General features: G+C 39.2%; 1 long non-coding RNA gene across 7 annotated transcripts in view; it reads left to right on the forward strand.

Moving 5' to 3' along the window:
• Positions 1 to 286: 286 nt before the first annotated feature.
• Positions 287 to 23571, forward strand: part of LOC138913719 (uncharacterized) — a 50448-nt gene continuing 27163 nt past the window's right edge. For 3 of the 7 annotated variants that reach the window (XR_011419532.1, XR_011419530.1, XR_011419534.1), the window contains exons 1-2: positions 287 to 532; positions 602 to 1313. This is a non-coding gene — a long non-coding RNA (uncharacterized lncRNA). Of the gene's footprint in view, positions 533 to 601; positions 1314 to 2296; positions 2552 to 3277; positions 3368 to 11622; positions 11925 to 23571 lie in introns of those variants that run through there. The other 4 variants (XR_011419529.1, XR_011419528.1, XR_011419533.1 and 1 more) reach the window with 3 other exon arrangements.

The raw sequence follows: 23571 nt of genomic DNA on the forward strand, positions 1-23571 counted from the left end.
GGTACGCCGTTTGACTTCCCCGTCATCACCTCCGATGCAATTGCAACGAATATTGCAAGCCACCGTCGGGGATGACGAGGGGAGTCAGGGCCATCAATGGGCGAGACGTCGCCGCCTCGACAATTTTATTGTTTAAATTTGGGCGCCACTATGTTACGAACTGCTAATTTTCCTTTTGGCAGTGCCGCTAGCTCAGTTTTCCCTCAGGGCGGAGTCCCCCTAATGCCACAGCTCGGAACATAAATATCGACAACTACGCAGTCTCACATCACTAAACTATCGATCATCACTACATATAAAACGTAAACAAAGGCAAATAACTACAAGTGACGGGAAATATTAATTGTTTTGGTGGCTATTGATGACCTAGCCAAGCACGCCCACCCAACCAAGGATGCCCCGGAGGATTCCGCAGAGGCATCACCCATTCTTGGCCAGCCGGAGTCACTCCTCGCGCCTACGACAGCTCCATCTCCCCCACAGTGACGACTTACTCACGCATTTCGGTCTTCAATTACATTTAATATCGGTGGTAAGTACAAGTGTTCAAGTTTAACATCATTATTGTTGTTCTTGCATTAATTCATTTATCTTTCTTCAGCCTTTAATATCACAGTTGGCCGCCGTTTCAAAACTTAGGCGGTCAAAGCAGAGGAACTTGCTTCCCTGGGAAAAGTCTGCAGGCGCCGCGTAACTATGCTCCACCAGTCATTTGTTGGTGGAGCTCACACTAAAACGAGGCGCAAATAAGACACACTATCTGTGTGTCGGGTCACCTAATCCAAAGGAGCTCCTGGGGAAAAGAAGGGACAGGCCAAAGATGTAATTGCGCGCTGCAATCTCCCCCACCGAAAACTAAGGCTCGCGACCCTTTCAATAGGCAACACTGAGGACAACTATGGTTTTAGGGTCTGGATCCGGATAAATTTACACGTAACCACGGGAAGTATTCCCATTAATATTTACAAAGATATACTTATGACTAATTATTATAATTTTCCGCCACTTCTAGGCTAGATATATGGCGATATTCTATCCCGGACGAGGGCTATTCCGCTGGAGGCCAGCGGCCGTTAAAGCCTGGAAAGCCTCGAGGAATGGTGATGGTCTATAAAATGGCGTGGCCGTTCACCGCCGCGCAAATTGACGCCGTTGGACCCGAAGGCGAGAGGGACTGATACCCCGGAACGGACTCACCGGAGATCGGCTGCCTGGCGTGGACGGCGTACGAGGAAGGCAGGGTAGGAGTCGTCTAGCTGAGTCCAAACGGCTTCAGGGATATAACCACCTCAGGCTCTCGGATCCACTTCAAGGTGTGTATGGGTTGTAGGAGAATTTCCAACCTCACTTCCAAAATGTATTTCCAAAGTAAATCTCCTGGGATAAATCTTCCGGGGCCCGTGGTGTTGGGACCCCGGTTGCCTTTTTTCTGTTTTTTTGCACAAACACTTGTTCAAATAACTCCCGCTGCGTCCAGCTTCTGGGACAATATGGCTGCGACCATTCTAATCTGCCTATCATCATGGCGGTATTGCCATATTCCCTTGCCTCTCCCAAAACTGGGTCATCGGACGGATTCAAGGCCACGGGAGAGTAGTCCCTGAGCGAACCGGGATTACTCCAAATGGCCAGATCGTCCTCCAGATTCCCCACAGGGGGGCGCCACCAAAACCATCACCTTATCGTCCTGACCTATCGATAAAATCTATCTGACAATCGACTCCAACTGCAACAATCTTGACTATTTACAGACTTGGTGCAAACTCAATAATTTATATCTTAACTATTCTAAATGTAATTTTATGACCTTTTATCGTCGTAATCCGTCTTTGTATTCGTACTCCATTGACAGTAATGTCCTTCAACGTATTTCTACTATACAAGACCTTGGAGTTTTATTTGAGCATAAACTTTGTTTTAATGATCACATATCACTAATTTGTAATAAAGCTAGGAGCCTTTTAGCCTTTACGAAGCGTTGGTCTAAGGAGTTTGATGACCCGTATACAACCAAGCTTTTATATGTATCTCTTGTTCGCCCATCGTTAGAGTATTGTTCATGTATATGGTCACCGCAGACGTTAACTTGCCAAAATATGTTAGAGTCCGTTCAAAAGCAGTTTTTGTTATTTGCTCTAAGAGGTTTTAACTGGGACGCTGGCCGTCGGTTGCCATCCTATAATGCCAGATTGCGTTTACTAGACATGCCCACCCTGATCAACCGTAGGATTTGTTACGGTGTTATGTTTATACACAAGTTAATAAATGGTGATGTCGACTCCTCCTTTCTCCTTAGTTCCCTAAACTGGAATGTGCCATGCAGGACAATTCGCCGGTATCGGCCATTTTGCAGGACAAATTTTGCCCTTAATGACCCTTTCCGTGTTCTTTGTGAAAAATATAATGATCTTAGTCACGTCTTGTTGTATGGAGTCTCTTCAGTGTCTAATTATAATAAGTTATTATTGTTATTGTCCTCAAATATGTAATTCAACGTGCCTACCACTCGATGTGAGCAGGGGCATATCGCTAAAAAATTCCCCTTATGTGGTTTGGCGTTCTAGTTCTTAAATACAAAATATTATAAATGTTTTACAAGCAGTCCATTGCTTAATAAAATACAATACAATACAATGTACTTCTTTTAGCTTTCCCCATGCTTCTAGCGAGTTCTGACAATTTTTTATGTAGGCCAACTGCGATGTTTTTACACTTAATGTTATTGTCGCCAAAGGCTTTTGGTCTTGAGCACTAAAATCGACGCCTTCAGGTGCATTTGTAGCAGCCAAATCTACACTCCACAATCCAGAATGCACCAACACAGATCGCATCTGTATGCTCCACGAATCATAGTTATAGTCTTCTAACTTATCTATTGGATATAGACCACTCTTATTTGTCTTGTGAGTTACACAAAGTTCTTAACTTTCAAACACTCTTCCGATTTAACCGTGCCTGGGCCCATTACCTATTGAGCTGACAAATAATAAAATAATAATATAAGCCGTCGTGCGTGTGTTCACATGAAGAGTTTATTTGCAACTAACTTAAAAGGAGAATACAATTACACTGTGCAACATTTTTAGGGTTATAAAATGTAACCGCAATTTTGATTTCATGGGCGGAAAGAACTCATCGAAATAAGCTAAAACCCATTTGGGTTTCTCTGGCTTAGCTCGCGTTTACCTATTATAGCGAGATAAAGTTTTACATACAAAATTTATTTGTAACGGCCATATCTTGTGAACCGATTAAAATTTCACTATCAAGTCTTCAGTGATTATGTAGCTATGAACCCAAGGAACTAAATTGACAAATGGCTCTTGCGAAGACGTACACCTAGCGCGTTAAAAATCGAAAAATTAGGCAAATTTGTTTTTTAACGCGCTAGGTGCACTAGGTGCTAAGTGCGCAAGAGTCATGAACTAAGCCAGAGAAACCAAAATGGGTATGGCCAACTTTGCGGAGCTCTCAGAGGCAAATGGATGCATGGTTTGATTCGATGTTAAAGTTTTTTAAAAGATACACCCTTTATCTTTCAAACCCCATACTTAAAATAATTTTAGGATTTTTTTAAGGCAGAAATAAATTTTAAAAAACCTAGTCAATGTGTTACGAAATTTTTCCCAAAATTCTATAAAAATATTTTAATTATAGCAACAAAAAATTAGACATATCGCCCGACTATATCCTATAGCTACCATACAAAATATCGGAACAAATTTGAAACTCGTAGCTATTTTCAGTTTCAATTTTTTTGGTAAAGGATTATTGCATTTAAATCATATTTAAGCGGATAAGAAACCATGCCTTCGGGTTCTTATCCGCCCACAAATATTAATCCGTTAATTTTTATTATTACCTGTAAATTACTTGAAAATTAAAAAAACCCAATAATAATAATAAACAAAAAATCCAATAATAGCAAAAGAAAACAAAAATAACAATTTGAACAATTTGAAAAGTGTCGTTTAAACTTTGTGTAGTTTTGATCCGTGCAGTGAATTTTGCTAAAACAATTAAATACGTTGGCAATAAGCAAATTTATATTTGCCAGTACCAGCCAAAGCAAACACAAAACAAGCGTCGAGCTAAGCAAAACGGAATCCGAAAAAAACTCACACGCACACGCACTCACTAAAACACTGAAATGGCTCCAGCAACAAAACGCTTGCGCGAAAATACGTCCACGGACCTTAAAAAAGACCGTCCAAATGAAACACTCTCAACTACGTTGATTGAGTTGGTAGAGCAAAAATTTGCTGAGCAGACTGCTAGCATTACTGCCACGATAACTGCCTCAATACAAAAATCTGAGGATCGCATTTTACAAGAAATGCATGAAAAAGTTAACGTGATGAGTGGAAAAATAGAAGAACTCACTCAACGGGTGCACCAACTGGAGAAGGAGGTCGCAGTGGTGGAAAAACTAAAGGAGAGGATGATGCAACTAGAGGCCGAGAGCCAAGATGCACAAACTCTAGGAGGGCGGGTTGGAGAGATTGAAGCGCGGGTGGCAACGCAAGCGAACGAGTCCATCGCAGCGGACCTGAGAGTCCATGGAGTGCCTTACCAAGATAATGAAAACTTAAAATCATTATTTCACACACTGTGTTTCAATCTGAAACTTACGCCGCCGCCGAGGATTCGCGAGGCCTTTCGCATATCACCGAGAAGGCCAAATCCGACCGTAGACCCGGTCTTTATAATTAAATTCGATAAAGCCGCAATACTGCGCGCGGCTGGTGCGTACCGAAGAGAATTTAAACAGCCACTAACCCTTCAACTGCTGGGAATGAACTCGCCGGCTGCTGTTTACCTTAATGAGCAGCTTTCAAGAGAAAACTACGAGATCTTCAGGGAGGCGAGACGCTTAAAAAAGCTTAAGCGCCTCTTTTGGGTCTTCACACGGCGGGGGATTGTTCACGTCACTCAATGCGTGGGAGCTGAGGTAATGTGCGTTGAGAGTATGCAGAAGCTTTACGATCTCCAAATGAATGTTTCGCTCTCTCTTAACAAATCATCTGTTGAGAAGGAAGGCGAACTAAGAGAAGCTGCAGATGACCAAAATCTTTTTCGTTAGAATATATCTCTTAAATATGAAATGTATTAGGATTAGTTATACTTGTGTAAGAGAAGTCGTAATGGTTAGGTTTTTTTATTGGTACAACATAATTGTTCTTAAATTGCGTGTGTTTATGTTTCCTATTCAACGTTTCTGATATAGAGGCATCCCAATCGAATAGTCGTACAATATTGAGGGTTCTCGCCAAACAAAATAATGGGTTACATATTTGCCATATAAATGCGCAAAGTTTATGCAAAAAGATTGAAGAGTTCAGGTATTTGTTTGTTAAGTCCAACATAGATGTTTTGTGTGTTTCTGAGACGTGGTTTGCTCCTCAACTTAATGACGCTATGGTAGCATGTGATGGTTACGATATGTACAGATCCGATCGTGAGGGGCATGCCGGGGGTGTGGCTATCTATATTAATTCAAAACTAAATACAAAACTAATATGTAAGCAGCCAACAGGTAGTGCAGTTGAATACCTATTCTTACAAGTCAACGGAAGTCGAAGCGCTTCCAATATGCTGCTCGGGTGTGTTTACCGACCGAATCGAACAGTAGACTATTCTGATTTTGTTGAAGTAGTGGCTTCATTATGTTGTAAATATAACAACGTTGTAATAACCGGGGATTTCAATAGTAATCTGCTTATTGAGCGGCATCTAAACTTAGAAATGGAGAGTCTTGGACTGATTCCTGTGAACTTTACTACACCTACACACTTCTCCAATACTCTCAACAGTCTTCTTGATGTTTTTTTTGTAAATGATCGTAGTAAGACTCTGTTATATGACCAAGTCTCAGTGCCAGCTTTCTCAAAGCATGACTTAATCTATCTGACATATGAATTTGACCCTATTCTTCTTGACCACACCATAAATTACAGAGATTTTAGGAGAATTGATCTTGACTTACTTAGCCAGCATTTAGATGCCCTTGATCTTAATTATATGCATACATTAACAGACGTAAATGCCCAATTAGGCTTTTTGACAGAATGCATAGAGTCGTTGTATGAGAGATTTGTGCCCCTTAAACAAAAAATTATTAAGGCCACGGGAAATCCATGGTTTAATAATGCCATAGCTTTAAAGATATGCCAAAGAGATAATGCTTACAGAAGATGGAAAAGATACAAAAAGTCATTACGAACTGTAGTAACCACCTTAATCGTTAATGCGAAGCGTGCTTACTATTCACAAAAACTTCAAACTGCCATGTCGATGAAGCAGAAATGGAAGGAGTTAAAAAATTTGGGTGTTGGCAAGTCCAAAAGCAAAAGCAATATAACTGCAGACCCCAATGAACTGAATATAAAATTTGTGCAATCAAACGTACCTGAAACTATGACCAACCCTTATCTTGACATTATTGTGAATAATATCTGTGATAATAGCTTTAGTTTTATGTGTGTTTCTTCTTGTGATGTTTTAGATTCGGTTCTTAAAGTAAAGTCGAATGCGGTAGGGCTTGATAATATACACCCTAGTTTCATAAAAATAATCCTGCCAAAAATCATTGACAAAATAACTTATGTGTTCAACACTGCATTTACGACTGCCTGTTTTCCTAATATCTGGAAAATGGCAAAAATTATTCCCGTCCCCAAAGCCAATGATGAATACAGACCGATATCTATTCTGCCATTTCTTTCTAAGGTCTTTGAACAATTAATGGCACAACAGATTAATTTGTTCTTAGGCCAAAATTCATTAATGTGCAATAACCAATCTGGTTTTCGAAAATTTAGAAGCTGTACAACTGCGATATTAGATATAACCGAGAACATCAGACAGAAACTCGACAGTAACCAGATTACATTTTTAACATTATTGGACTTCAGCAAAGCATTTGACACGGTTAACCACGAAATTCTATGTACAAAACTTTTAAAATTCTTCAGCTTTTCTGGACCCGCTGTTAAACTTATATCATCATACTTGAGTGGTAGAATGCAAGCTGTTTTTACTGAAAGTGGATATTCAGAACCACTTTTACTAAAACGTGGCGTGCCCCAAGGCTCTGTGTTAGGTCCACTTTTGTTTTCAATGTATGTGAACGATTTACCAACTGTATTGTCTAACTGTAATGTCCACTTGTATGCTGACGATGTTCAAATGTACGTGAGCTGTCCTATAGGAAGAATATTAGACTGTGTAGATATCAAGGACCGTAAATAATCATTATTTGAGATTTTTATTTTAAAAGGCTTACTGAGGTTTTTACAAGTTTTAATCAACAATTTAACTGGTTTTTATGCACTTTATAGACATGAACAAATAACAGTTAATTTGCTTTCCAGATTTGTTGAAATGCATATACTTTGTGGACAAGAGGAAAAAGAACGTGGTTTTTGACGTTTAAATCAAAATATCACAGTAGTCTTTTTAAAATAAAAATCTCAAATAATGATTATTTACGGTCCCTGGTAGATATATGTAACGTTGAATTGTCTAATGTTAGTAAGTGGGCAACAAACAATGGTCTCTCGCTTAATCCGTCTAAATGTAAGTGTATCGTTATACAGTGGGGAGCAAAAGTGATTCCATGTTCAGAATATGCATGTTTGACAGATCATAAAACGTAAACCAATGAAGCAAATGAAACAAAATTTTTTTTTCTCGATTCCTTATTTAATTTGTAAGAAATAAACTTAAATACCTCAATAATACAAAAAGAAATGTAAGAGAGAAAATTAAAAAACAAAAACAGAAGGCATGTACTCAGTTTTGCACCTTCCGTTATTCGCACTTGTTTTTGCTCTCCCTATTTTCTTATCATCAATACTTGCAGATTTACCGTGTTATGTCTTTTTCACTTATTATTCGTTTTCATAATGAGGAATATCGCACATTTCTTATAGTTCAAAGTAGATTTAATGAATTAAGAAATTAGTCTCCAATTTATATCTGTAAAATGAAGAAATTATCGCGAGGTACCGAAAATAGTATTGTTTCCATGACTAAAAGTGGTTCTCCGACACGCACAATTGCTCAGAAGCTGAAAATTAGTCAGTCAGTGGTGGTCAAGGTGAAAAAGAGACAAAATGTTTGTTCCGAAACCGTATTGAATGGTCGCCGCCGCCTTCTAACGGACTCTGACGCTCGACTTATGATGTCCAACATGAGGAAGGATAAGCTTTTAACACCAAAAGAGGCTTCTAAGGAGTTAAATAAAACCGTTAGTCGATGGACAGCCAGAAGAGCACTGGGTAGAATTGGATATATCGCTTCTGTTAAAAAAAATAAACCAGCTCTATCCGAGAAAAATGTTAGAGCTCGGTTAAAATTTGCAAAGACACACAAAAACTGGACTATAGAAGACTGGAAACGTGTTATCTGGTCGGACGAATCCAAGTTTAACCGTTTCCAGTCGGATGGCAAGCAGTATTATTGGCATAGGCCCGGTGACAAGCTTCAGAGACATCATGTAAAGCAAACCGTAAAGCATGGAGGAGGAAATATAATGGCTTGGGGGTGCTTCACATGGTGGCACGTTGGGCCGTTGCACAAAATTGATGGGATAATGCTAAAAGAGGACTATTTAAACATTTTAAAAACCCGTCTTCCCAATTTTCTCGATAAGACTGCCTATCCTGAAGGAGAAATCACTTTCCAACAGGATGGGGATCCCAAGCACACGGCGAAAATTGTAAAAGAATGGTTGGCAAAACAAAAGTTTAAGGTCATGGAGTGGCCAGCTCAAAGTCCCGACCTCAATCCAATTGAAAACTTATGGTCAATTGTGAAGCGACGGCTCGGGCAGTATCAATCGGCCCCATGCAACCTCCACGATCTCTGGAGACGCGTGGAGATTGAATGGAACCAAATTCCGAAAGAAATTTTACAGAATTTAGTTGAGAGTATGCCAAAGCGCATAAAAAATGTAATAGACAATAAGGGTCTTTGGACCAAATATTAATTTGATATTTTTTTTACAATTTTTCATAAAAGGTGCAAAACTGAGTACATGCCTTCTGTTTTTGTTTTTTAATTTTCTCTCTTACATTTCTTTTTGTATTATTGAGGTATTTAAGTTTATTGCTTACAAATTAATTAAGGAATCGAGAAAAAAAAAGTTTGTTTCATTTGCTTCATTGGTTTACGTTTTATGATCTGTCAAACATGCATATTCTGAACATGGAATCACTTTTGCTCCCCACTGTAAGTAAAAAATCTTCAAGCATCCGTAATCTCCCAAATTTACGTATTGGTAATTCTCCGATCTTCTATGTAGAACAGGTGGCTAATCTTGGCATTACAATGAATTCCAATTTGTCATGGAGTACGCATGTTGTCAAATCCGTGGGGAGATCATATGGCCAACTCAGGCAACTTTATTTGTCGCAACAATTTTTACCAACATCCATACGACTTATGATAGCAAAATCTTACCTCCTACCAACATTGTGCTACGGAATAGAGATTTTCGGTCATTGTGACAGTGCCTCGCAACACAAGCTAAACATTGCATTTAATAACATAGCTAGATACGTATTCAATATTAAACGAGGGGAACACATCACGTCATTTGCCAATAGCATATATGGCTTTAATTTTAAATCCTGGAGTAATGCCAGAAATCTCATTCTTTTACATAAAATTATAAAAACTAAAGAACCCAGTTATTTGTTTGAAAAATTGAAATTTGGCACCTCGACAAGAACCCGAAATATTATTAATATTAAACATAAGCTAGCATCCTCGGATCGCCAATTTTTTATTCACACTATTCGATTGTGGAACGAGTTGCCACAACATCTTAAAATAATTGATAGCACAACGCAATTTAGGGACAAATTGTTTACATTTTTAAAATCGCAAAGTACCAATTAAAATTAAATCTATAATAAAATAACAAAACTAACTAATTAAATTTAAATTTGCAACAATTATTTAAATCGTCAATTCTTATTGTTAATTGTATTAAATGTTAGATATAAGTGCAAAACTCTAATATAAGTAGAGACCTACATATGTATTTGCATAATTCTTAATATTGTCTATGTGACTTGTGCACTAAATTATAAGGAAATCCTTGTAGCACTAGGAAATAAGTAAGAAATAAATTAAATTAAAACCTAATAAATACACGAAACAAGAACGCAATGAACAGCTGATTTGACCTTAAAGAAAACAAGATAGAAACGGACAGACGGACATGGCTAGATGGACTCGGCCATTGATGCTGATCAAGAATATATATACTTTATGTGGTCAGAAACGTTTTCTTCACTGCGTTGCAAACATCTGACTGAAATTATAATACCCTCTGCAAGGGTATAAAAAATAAATAGAGGCTGTTAGTAGATTGTTGATTATGGACACATCTGCAAATATCTGCAGCTAGCTTAACTTTTTTTATACCTTAAGGTATTAACAATTACACTGAATTAAAAATGAATCGGGGAATCTTTCCCCCAAGACAGAGTTAAAACTTTAAGTAAGCATAAAAAGACGAATACAACAGCTGCCAAAAACATTAGAAAGTAAAGAATTAATTTCATAATAAGGACAACACAAGTTAGCTTTTATTAATATTAAAACTTAAAAAAAATACCTTTAACTTCAAAATCCATGTCACAGAATATAAATTTGGACGCGTAATTTAAGAAATACACGATTTTAAAGTTAGTGATGCGCGCAGTTTTGCTTTGCAACTAAAAACGTGCTCACGACCTAAGGTCTATTATTAGAAAGTACCGAAAGTTTTCCAGAAAAATCTGGAATGCCACGAAAAAGCTTGAGCATTTTAGAGAAAATTTGCATATCCTTTGCCAATTTTGGCTTCTATCGATTTTTTGAATTTTGGCCTATTGGGGCAACCACTTTGCCTTGGTCCCCGAGTATTTGCCATAATCCACGAGATTGCGGCCGCGGTCCTACCTACCTTGCCACTAGCGTACGCTAGAGGATCTTTGAGGGTTAGCCGGTGGTCAATCATGACACCCAAGTATTTTAGGCTTGGGCGAGATTTATTTGTGGCTTCTCCAATTTTGATAGTATACCCAGAAAAAAATATGGACTTAAAACCCAAAAAATTGACTTAAACTAAGGTAATATGAACTAATTTGGGACCTAAGGAATCTTACACTTGTTTTAAGTCCATTGTTGGACCTAACACTTGGTCCATAATGGTCTTAAAAAAAATCCATAATACCCAAAAATGTTAGCATTTAGATATCCATCTAAACTTACAAAAGCAGTTAGCCACTCGAAAATTTAATAAGGGCGTAGCGCGGAGGAAACCATGCTAGCTCCCTGTTTTTTTGAACCGGGTTCGAGTCCAGTACAAGACATGTTTTATTTTTTTTTACATTTATTTTTAGTTCAATTATTGTTTTTATTTTTATACCCTTGTAGAGGGTATTATAATTTCAGTCAGATGTTTGCAACGCAGTGAAGGAGACGTTTCCGACCACATAAAGTATATATATTCTTGATCAGCACCAATAGCCGAGTCTGTCCGTCTGTCCGTTTCTATGCGAACTAGTCTCTCAGTTTTAAAGCTATCGCGATGAAACTTTCCCGAAAGTCTTTTTTCTATTGCAGGTAGTACATATGTCGGATTAAAATTTCACTATCAAGTCTTCAGTGATTATGTAGCTATGAACCCAAGGAACTAAATTGACAAATGGCTCTTGCGAAGACGTACACCTAGCGCGTTAAAAATCGAAAAATTAGGAGCGAGCCGGATCGGACAACTATATCTTAAGGCTCCCATAGAAATATTCAAACATATATAAGAAAATTCATTGCTACTTTGTAGGAAGTAGGCGTTTTAATTCTTGACTACTTAAAAACAAAATTCAAAAATAGAAACGCTGAATCTGGGATCCCTGGAACTGCACCGAGTGAGTATTACTTTATCTGCAAGGGTATATAAGCTTCGGCTGGCCGAAGGTAGCTTCCTATCTTGTTTATTATTATTATTAAATGCATTTTACAAGTGAAAAAAAATTCCAACCCATTTGCACCCGTGGGACTCCAACCGGGGTCCTCTCGCTTCAAGGGCAGACACCTTACCAGTCACACCATTAGACACTGTTAAATACATGTGTCTAAGCGGTCTCTGATATACAAGTGTATATGAAACAAGAGAGAACGCTATAGTCGGGTTGGTGTCCCGACTATCTAATACCCGCCACTCAGCTAAAGGCAGTGCGAACGCTGTACTCGGGTTGGTGTCCCGACTATCTAATATTCGAACCTCAGCTAAAAATTTTGATTGCGTATAACTTTTTAATGAATGGTCCGATTTGAAAAATGTCTTCTACATTTCGATAGGTATAAATATACACAACAAAAAAAATCTTTAAAGATGTGGGCGCAGGACACATTTTAAAATCATTAGTGGGCGATTGTGGGCGTTAGAGGGGGCGTGGCGCTCGGTTGAAATAAACTTGCGCTGCGTAAGAGGCCCATGAATACGTGTGGAAAATCTTAACCTTCTACCTTTTGTAATTTCCGAGATCTCAGCGTTCATACGGACAGACAGACGGACATGGCTATATCGACTCGGCTAGTGACCCTGATCAAGAATATATGTACTTTATGGGGTCGGAAACGCTTCCTTCTAGCTGTTACATACTTTTGCACGAATACAATATACCCTTTTACTCTACGAGTAACGGGTATAAAAATATTATTTTTAAAATTATTAATTAGATACAAAATTATCTCTATATATAAAGCTATCACTAAGAAAACTAGGAAACAACGCACAGCCAAATCCATTGATTAACAATATTAAAATGCACTTTTATTACATTCTTATAACTTTAAACTGATTTGCTAAGATTTATTGGGGCTCCCCAAGTGGCCCCAATCGCTTCCAATTGGAAAAAACGTAAATGCTCTTTTCAAAAATTCTGGACGCTAAACCGTTTAACCAATCGAATCCGTGTTTTCGCCGAAAAATACTTTAAAACATTATACATGTTTAAAAAATTTGACCGCTTAGATTTAAGGCTTTTTACTATTCTTAACAGCCCTTCTAAAATTACAATTTTGCCAAAAATCTCTTCAAACGTCGAAAAATGGTACTTCTAAACTGAATATCGAAAATTCCTTCGGTAAAGTTTTTCCTTAAACCTTAACGATTCATTTGATGGTTTTACCAAAGCTCTAGCTATCTTTTAAACAGAGAAACTAAGCAAAAAGTCGACCTATTATCGAATTCAAGTGTCTCCATAATGCTGCCTGCATATTGCTATCTCTCTCTGCATTTTCATACAAATTGCCAACAAATGATTCCGTCTCCCTCCCTCTCCCTCTGCCTTGCATTTCCCTGCGCTTCATCTCTATATATAAAGCTATTACTAAGAAAACTAGGAATCAACGCACAGCCAAATCCATTGATTAACAATATTAAAATGCACTTTTATTACATTCTTATAACTTTAAACTGATTTGCTAAGATTTATTGGGGCTCCCCAAGTGGCCCCAATCGCGCCCAATTGGAAAAAACGTAAATTTTCCTTTCAAAAATTCTGGACGCTAAACCGCTTAACCAATCGAATCCGTGTTTTCGCCCAAAAATACTTTAAAACATTATACATGTTTAAAAAATTTGACCGCTTAGATTTAAGGCTTTTTACTATTTTTAACAGCCCTTCTAAAATTACAATTTAGCCAAAAATCTCTTCAAACGTCGAAAAATGGTACTTCCAAACTGAATATCGAAAATTCCTTCGGTAAAGTTTTTCCTTAAACCTTAACGATTCATTTGATGGTTTTACCAAAGCTCTAGTTATCTTTTAAACAGAGAAACTAAGCAAAAAGTCGACCTATTATCGAATTCAAGTGTCTCCATAATGCTGCCTGCATATTGCTATCTCTCTCTGCATTTTCATACAAATTGTCAACAAATGATTCCGTCTCCCTCACTCTCCCTCTGCCTTGCATTTCCCTGCGCTTCATTAAAAATATAAACTTAACTTTAATACGGTTTTAATTTCTGTAGACTTTAGTTTATAGTTATTGGTGACCCACCCCCCACCAAAGTGCCCCAAAATTCGATTTGTTTTTTTTTTAATTCTTTCTTTTGCCATTTCTCTGTTATAAATGTTGTTAAAGTGGTTTAAAAATGTGATGTTCATAATCTTATGGCACACCCGCAAATAACTGCATTTAAATTTCTTGGAGATTCAGCATCCTTAACCAAGTCCCCAATATTTTCAAATTTGGATAACCTGATGTGACGTCACGCGTCCCCATATGTTTGTATGTATGTTCTGCTGGCGCATGTATGTATGTACATATGTATGTCCTGCTGTCGCAATATAAGTGTGACCGCGCAAGGGGAAAATGAAAATACCACAGCCAAAAATCGATTATATCGCAAATCTTAAGTAAACGTTAAATTTTAAAATATCGGTAGACCTTACAGAAATTCCATTAAGCTAAATTTTACAGTCGAAATTTTCCTTAAAATTGCTTTTGTTTTTTAAAATGCAAAAGCCCGATAAGCAAACTATTTATTAGTTTTCAAATGTTGATTTATCGACAAACTTTGGATTTGTATAAAACAAAAACAAACAATGATTTGCTCTGCTATGTACACACACACGCACAAAATAAATATATCCAAAAAATGCGTATTTTACACACACAGCCATTAATAACATATGTATATGCGTGTGTACGTTTGACTAAGGAATTGAGATTCGATCAAATTCAAATTCAAGACAATACTGATATCCTTTTGCTAAAATAATATTTCAGTTACATTTCCACAACAAACTTACATAAGACATTTTGTAACCGATTTTTGTGAACTAAAATTCAAATCGCATTGATAATATTAAAAGAACATTAAATATTCAAACCAATTGATTCTCTTGCTCTTTAATACACGTGCCATATTGTTTAAACAAATTCAAATGTTTAAACAATTTGATTCACGGCTTCCCCGCCCACCTGCCTTCCTTATTATTAATATTATGCAAACAATCCATAATAATTTTAAAAAGATTTAAAAATAACACATGTTTTTTTAAGTAGTTTTCAAAGGACAAAATATTTTTGTTTTTACGGATATCAAGGGAAAAAGTTCTGATAAAATCTTTTCTCGGTTTATAGAATAAAAATTAGGAATTTTTTAAATTTAAAATAAGTACCAAAGATAAAGCAATGCTTAATTTTCAATTTTAATTTCCGCAGGCGAAGCTGCGGGCTACAGACTCTGCTAGTTAATAATAATATTAAATGTGAACGGCGCAATCTCTCGCTGGGCTAACATCTCATTTGGGGAAACATTTAAACATTTATTTACGACTATTTTTTGTAAAGAAATGTCAACAAATTTTTTAGTGATATTGTTTTTTGTTTGTGCAATTTAGAGCGTCTTTAATTGCAGGTTATTTTGCTTTTAGGGACACTTTTCCTAAAAATACATTGAAGCCTTCAAAGGCAACGATTTTAGTTCATCAAACTTGGGGCTGTCAAATGGACAGTGTCCATATATTAAGTAATCACCAATTGATTAATATATTGCAAAAAAATGTATATTTGAAGAATTTAAAAATATTAAGCTATCCCACAGCAATGATTTCAAAAAAATTTGCCTGGTAAACGGTTTCACAATTTAAAAAAGCATTACCAATTTTTTCTTACTTAATAGCGGTAATAACGGTAAAAAAAATTAAATTAAAATTAAGAAACATTTTCTTGAAAATATAAAAATAAATGTATTATGGTTTATAGACTATTTTTTTTTAAATATACCCATATATGGGTATACTCTTTATAAGTACTAAGATCGTAATTTCCCTCTAAATATAAAACATTATTTGTTTTTAGTTTTTTTGTTTATTTTTCAGTCCACAATGGCCTTAAATAACCATTTTAGGCAATGTAGTCCATGTTTTCTTGAATCGATGAATTTTTTTTTCTGAGTGTAGCAGTCGCTACTATCTTTCTGCGACTTATCAGGACAGCTTCTGTCTTGTGCGCTGCCAAGGTGAGTCCCTTGGCTTCGAGCCATGCGCTTGCTCGTTCCCCAGCTTCGGAGCAGGCGGCCTTCGAAGTAGCTCGCTATTACTCTCTGTATATACGTTGGAACATTACGGTTTCTCAATGCATTAAGTGTGTGATGCCAGCTAGCGGAGTTGAATGGTCACCTTCTAGCCGGGAGTGGATTATTCTTTCGATAATTTTACCCACCGTATCTAGCATGCAGAGTGGCCTATATGGCCTGTGGCCATGGCACGGTGGTGCAGATCGTGCAGATTATTGCTGCATGGTCTCTACCCATGTAGGTGTCACTAACCTCCCAGCTGGAGCCTGAGGCCAATCCAGCGCTCACAAATGTGAGGTCAATGATGGAACTGGTGCCGGCTCTTGAAACGTCGGTTTCGTTCCAGAGTTCAGCAGCACTAGGTCAAGTGCGGCGAAGCTCTCAAGTAGCGCCGTTCCCCTCGGATTTGTTAAGGGAGAGCCCCAGTCGGTAGGCGTTAAAGTCCCCGGGTATTACGGCTGGGCGATTTGCCTGGGGAAGGCTATGGCTTGGCGGCAGGTAACAGCTATCTGAAGAAACTTCATTTACCCCTAATCCCTTGCATACCCCTTCTGAAGTACGGTCATTTCCCACTCGTTGTTGGGTGGTCGCAATCCTTCTGCTTCTTGCGTTTGCAGAGCCTTGGCCTTGCAGCCTCTGGCTTGGTGCTCCTTTGCGCCGCAGTTGTAGCAGCATTTTCAGCAGTCCTCCTGGATCCTGCCATTCCCTGCTAAATGGCCAAACTCCATACACTTAAAACACCTTTTAGGTGTTATCTTAGGGCGGACTCTGCACGAAGACCAACCCAGCCTAATTCTACCCTTCTCCATGAGCCGTCTCCCTATGTTGGTCATGGCTCTAAGTGTAGCGGGTTGCGTGCCACCGTATGCCGCCCTTAGACTCACCACCACATCGAACTGGGATTTAACCTATTTAACCGGACATAGAATGTCCGTTTTATCGGTGGTCTCGTCTATCTCCATTACCTCGACCAGCATTGTCTCAGTCAGCGCTCTGACGTCAACATTGCCGCCCAGTACCGCCTTCATTGTGGTCTGAAGCTCCGCGGTTTTAGGGTCAGATACCTTGTTTATAAGGATTAAAAGTTCCCCCTTAGCTGTACGCCTAACAGCTTGTGCGGCTTGTCCCAGCTTCTTCAGCTGCGGTTCAGCCTTAACATTTTTAATGATACCGCATAGGACCCTCCGGTGTAGGTTGCGATCACTATCGTATCATTTCGAGGCGGTCGCATCCTGGGCTTCCTTACCTTCTGTTTCACCTGTTGCCATTCCTCTGTCTTCTTCCCAGATTTTTGGGGCTTGCTGGTGCTCTCTGCTCCAGCATGTTTCCCCTTTTTTCCACTTTGGACGGCATCGCTTGTCGGTGCCATGTGCATCGCCTTTTTTTTTCTGGTACAGCTAGCGTTTTCCCAGATTCTTGTCCACTGGGTCGCTTGCTATTACCGCTTGCGAGCACTTCCGCCCAGGTTTTTCTGGCTGTCTCATTAGCTGTGCACTGCACAGCCGACAGGATTTCCCTCTGGAGGTAGTCGATTTCGTCGACAATATCTCTCATGGGGTTTGTGATGAAGCGCTTTCCATCCATTAGCTTCTTCAGCTCCCTGGCCTTCGATCCCAGGCCAGACAGCTGTTTTAGCACATCCCCCTGCTCTTCGTTAGCAGCTTTTAGGTTGCTTTTTTCTCCATTGTCGTTTGGCATAACTCCTAATCGCCAAACCAAGGCGCTACTGTGCGACTGTCTGTCCGTTTAAGCACCCAAAAAAATCGATATGAAACGTAGGTCTATTTTACATTATCTAAAATCAATTTTAACTTGATATGTTCGAACCGTAAAAACGATATTTCCTTAATAGCAATTTTATATAGCATAGTCGCATCTCACATAGTTTTGCAAGCGTTGTGAGGAGTTGAATAACTCCCCACAAATAGCAGCCACAACAATAACGGATCGCCGGCCGCATACCAGTTTTTTTCCATACCAGCGAATTAGCATAGTAGCGGCGCGGCGAAGAGAGAGTGGAGACTTCAGGTGGAGATAGAGAACTCTAATGGAGAGAGTTTGGAGAGTGAGAGTCGGGAAAGCAAGGGTGCAGACAGAGAGAGAGAGTGGAGACTTCTCCGGCAGAGCGAGAGTGCCGGGTGCAAAAGGAATTAACGGAACGACACCGGACTTTGGACTCTGCCGTGGACTTTGGACTAGGAGGTCAAGTGCCACATCTCAGCAACCAAGCGTGCCGCATGCACCATTGGAATCAGCGGGACAGCAACAACAAGAAAAACAACAACTGCAGGCCGTGGGCGAAGTGCAAGGGAGTCAATCAGGAACCTTGACTTTGGACCTGCATTGGAGAGTTGCCGCAGGCAGAGTGCAAAAGGAAATAACGGAACTGCACCGGACTTTGGACTTTGCAGTGGCCGTTGGACAAGAGCCACATCTCCGCAACGGAGCAACACACAGGAGTGCCGCATGCACCATCGGAATCAACGGGATGGCAGCAACACGCAGAACCAAAAGCGAATGCCATACGTGAAGGACAAGTGGGTCAAACGGGAACCACGGACTTTGGACCCGAGGTGGAGAGTTGCCGCGGACAGAGTGCAAAGGGGAAATAACGGCACCCGGAGGCCCTATATAAAGCCGCCGGGCGCTGGCAGCAGGATGAGTCGATCACGAGTAGTCGATCAGATCAGTCGATCACAATCAGTCGATCACGATCAGTCCGTCTATCAAGATCAGTTCAGATAACAAAGTGAGCAAGTACAGTGAACTACAAGTAAACAACAACAAGTCGAATCGCCGGATGCAGCGCCGTGGGAGCCTACAAGGAGAAAGATCGCTACGTCGAGACATTCGGGATTGAATCACCAGGAATCTTCGAATTGAGACACAGGTAGCTGAGGTCCAGAGGGCGTCACACGACTAGGTCAAGGCGACCCGTTTCACTGTCTCACTAAATCCTCGCATATAGCCTGGAGCGTCGAACAGAGTTTGAGTGGTGAAAGCCTGCGACAAGAAACGTGAAACTCGGGGAAAAACCTATTTAGACCCAGTGTGCCTTGCCTAAGCAGGTCCTGGCGCGATCAGCCAGAAGGGAGATCGGTCAATCGTTTGTGGTCTCAAGTAGAGAACTCCAGAAGAGCCCTACGGTTTGAGTCGTGTAATCCCGGAGCGGCGTGTGTCCTGAACCCCGAGTAATAGAGCTTGAAAATTATCGATGTCAGTATCGATATTATCGATACTTCTGATATGTTATCTATAACATCGATGTTTTTCTGACGTTTTGTTAGAGAGAAAGCAACAGATTTCACTCTTTAATTTTGATGACCAAAATAACTTTAAATACAAAATCACTTAAAGTAGGGACAAATTACCATACAAGAACCGCGAGTTCTTGGTATTTTATTCTTCTTTGGTCCCATAGATATTATGAAATACTTAAAAGTAGGCGAAAAGGGCATGGGCTATGGCAAAAAATGGAAAATAAAAGAACCGCGAGTTCTTGGGAAGAGGAGGAACTTTGGTTTTTTTAGTACCAAAAACAAAGTCTTGGTTGCAGCTACCGACCTTCTGTCCGCTATTAAAAAATCTCAAGAAACCGCGAATTCATAGCCTTTGATAAGAATGGGTCGCTTTTCGAAAATCGTTTAAGCGATTTAAACTCAAGAATCCAAAAAAAAAACAACCGCGAATTCTTCAGAAGAGGAGGAGTTTTTACTTCTTTATGGTATAGTATCAATTAAAGTAGGGGAAAATAACCATAGGTTGTGGCATAAAATCGAAAATGAAAGAACCGCGATTTCTTGGGGAAATGAGGAACTCTCGTTCTTTAAATACCAACAACAAACAAAACGAAGACCGTTTGAGCAATTTTGGCAAAGGGTCATAAAAAAAGCAACCGGGAATTCTTCAGAAGAGGAGGAATTTGTTCTTCTTCTTCTTCTTTAGTACCAAAAAACGGTATGGAACAAAGGTTTGTTCTATTATTTTACATAAGTATTTTCTCATAATATATTTAAAAAAAAATTCTTAAGAAGCCGTGAATGTTTTTGACTAAGAATTGGTGTCTTTCTAGACATGTGACGCAACTCAACTCAATGATCAAAAATAAATAAACCACGAGTTCTTAAGAGGAGGCTCCTTTAGTCTAAAAATGCATTTTAATAATGAAAACCGGAAATTAAAATTAAATAAATTAACCGCGATTTTTTCTAATAATAATATTAAAAATAATGCAAGTGTATTATGCATGTATATAATAATAATACGTGGTATTAACAGAATTATAAAATTGTTTTTAATTTGTCTTTGCTTTCCTTGAAAACATCGATATTATGGATACGATAATGATAAAGTATCGAAAATATCGATACTGTCATTTATCGATAATTTTCAAGCTCTACCGAGTAAACGAGCCAGAAGGGAGATCTGTCGAGCGTTTGTGGCCTCAAGTGGAGAACTCCATAAGAGCCGTACGGTTGAGTCGTGTAGTCCCGGATCGGCGTACGACCACGATCCCGAGTACATGAAGCCACGCCTACGTCCAACCGCGCAGCCAGCATATCCAGTAGCAGAGCGAAGGAAGTCGTCAGCGGCGAGCCAGCCAACGCATCGCGACAGATCGCGCTACGAGGAAACGTCACGGGCGATAAGCCAAAGGGTGGCGGAACGTTTGCACTAGGCGTAGAAGCGAAGTGAAGCTCTCGGCAGCATTCCTGCGTAACTTGGACTGCCAGCGCGACCTGAGCGATACACCATCCGTGGGACCATCCGGGACAGAGCAAGGGACAGGTGGTGGCATCGACAGGAGAGATTCCTTGAGATCGCAGCCTCTGTTCACCCTAGTCTGAGAACGGTGACGCTTCCCTAAGCCCGTGCAGCTGATCTCCTGGCGAGTCTAGGGCACTACGAGTAGTCGTCGATCACGCGCATCAGTGACGAGCAACGCCAAGCGTCTTCAAGGGAGCATCAGCGTCTTCAGGCAGCGTCAGTGTCTTCAGGGAGCTTCGAGGTGAAAGCGTCGAGGGAGCTACAAGAAGCTACGGAATCAGAGCCCCGTCAACGAGGAGAGCTCCGAGTCATCAAGGCGACTAAGAGTCGTCGACGGCCACGAGTAGCAATACCAAGATCACTGTACTATCATGCCCGCAATAAAACCTATAAGAACCCGTGAATTCTGTACTTTGTCATATAAATTTGGTGGGACGAACACACAACCTTACTGAGCTAGCCGCACGAATCTCGTAGCGAGCAGACCTAAATAATCAGTTCAGTTTCAATTTATTTGTTCTGCTCGAGTAAAAGAGTCAAGAAGAAGTTTATTTCATGCTAATTAACAGTTGGACGTAGCCTAGCCTGTAGAGCTTCTGTCTCCGAACAAAAAGGACCGAGTTCGATCCCCGACCCATCATGTTTTTTTTTTGAGTGAATCACACTAAAATGGAGATTCTATTTCATACAAAAAAAAGTCCACCCTAATGTACATATGGGCAATTCTCTGGGGATGTCAACCAAGCCAAAGAGATTGAAACTTGATAAAAACATATTTCTATATAATTTGGCACTGATATTTGATTCTAGTTAGATGGATCTTCAACTAAGTAATTTGAGTATCCTTGGATAATTTTTCAGGACATTACCTGTTATATGGGCAAAAAAGTCATTTTTGGTATTTTTCGGTATTTTTTAAAAGTGGCTCTTAGGGCCGCTTTCTCGAGTGCCGGCTAACATTTCTCGAACAGATAAAGTCCCTGCTAAGGCATTTTGGCTTTCTCGAGCATCAATGTGATAGCTAACTTTGACAGGCACTCGGAGTCCCTGTTAAGCGTTTCCGGCTCGATAGAATGACAGCTGATTTCCTAAAGCCAACTAAGAAGAAGAATCGAAATCACAGCTGAATTTGCCTTTGAATTATACCCAAATAGCTGATAGAATAATCAAAGCACGCCATATTTTACACTTTACAGCAGATTCTGTGCGCTAACAGCACTCTGCAATGTGCTAATCAAGATCTTTAATTTGAGCCTAGTGCCAAAAGAAAAGAAGTCCTAGAAGATGTTTTTTTCACCTGCAAAGCGTACGACAGCAGAGAATTGCCCAAATACATATGGAGATATGCCCAGTCGAACGTGCTTTTCATTTCTGTACGGCAGCATCTTGTTTCCTTTTTGTTTTAAAAGCACTTATGTTTGTTTATATATGAATACGTTCTACTTACCTACTACTGTAGTGCAAGCGAGACAACATGCTTGAAGTACGTAAATTCGAATTTCGAATTCTTACTATTTTTTCGAAGTTAGAGAATCTCCGAGAGAGAGAATTGGGCAAAATGATAGTATTTAATATCAATTTTATGAATATTTCAAGTAAAAACGAAATGAGTATGAATAACCTGAAATTAACATGTGTGTTTTAGTGTGACCGAAGTTTTTGGAGTTCATCCGCAATGCATGTAGCATGGGGATAACGACATATCTCCGCCGTCATATCTCCGCCCAGTGCATTTCGTCGGCGGAAATATGTCGCGATTTATTTGGCGGAGATATGACATTTAAAAACGACATATTTCCCCCGTTAATCAACGCGGAGATATATCGTTTTTAAACGTCATATCTCCGCCCTTCTGCAATCGACATATCTCCGCGCGGAGGTATGACGTTTGAAAAATAAATATTTTACCTCCATGTACACTAGTCGGAATAATTATTTTGACAGATTTGAATGTTAACTGTAGTCATATTTTGAACTTTTAATATAAATTTTTCCTTGTATTTTTTATGATTTTTTGAATGGAACGATCTTAGTGAAACTTCTGAATTCAAAATGTAATAAAAACAAAATTAATATAGTTTTAAAATCACTAAAAAAATGGTTTTCAATATTAAAAAATAATTGAAATATTTATAGCTTTTTTTATTAAAAGCTTATTAGATTTGTTATTTTTAAAAAAGATTTTTACTTTAAGAAACTGTCAAAATACTTTTAACTTTAATTTGTTTCATTCAGAAATTGTGAAAACCTTCCAAGCACATCATATAAGTATCCAATATGAATGAGTGAGAAGGACTACTCAATGCGACGCGTCGCGACGTGCGTTCATGAAAGAAAACCTCAAAAAATAATTCACTGTAGAGCAGCGATCTGCAAATTACTCACACAAATATAAAACAGAAGGTCATTGTGTGTGTTTGCCGACCACTTCTTTATTGTGAACTATTTCATTTACTATTCTATGTACGAATGTACATACATATGTATGTATGTATCAGAGAGCTGCAACGAGTCAATCATTTTCGGGTACACCCGATCATTTACTCGTATCCGTTTTGATTAATCGCTTTCAGTGAGCGAAATTAAATGAGCGGTGAGCGAATGCGATCGTGCCATGAATGATCGTTTGTGATCGTTCAAGTGTGTGATCTGATCGTGTGTGAACGTTCGGCTTGAAGATTTTATCCGTTTGTGATCGAATATTTTGTGCAATC

The sequence above is a fragment of the Drosophila takahashii genome, chromosome 4 (genome assembly GCF_030179915.1).
Source record: "Drosophila takahashii strain IR98-3 E-12201 chromosome 4, DtakHiC1v2, whole genome shotgun sequence".
NCBI classification, from domain to species: domain Eukaryota; kingdom Metazoa; phylum Arthropoda; class Insecta; order Diptera; family Drosophilidae; genus Drosophila; species Drosophila takahashii.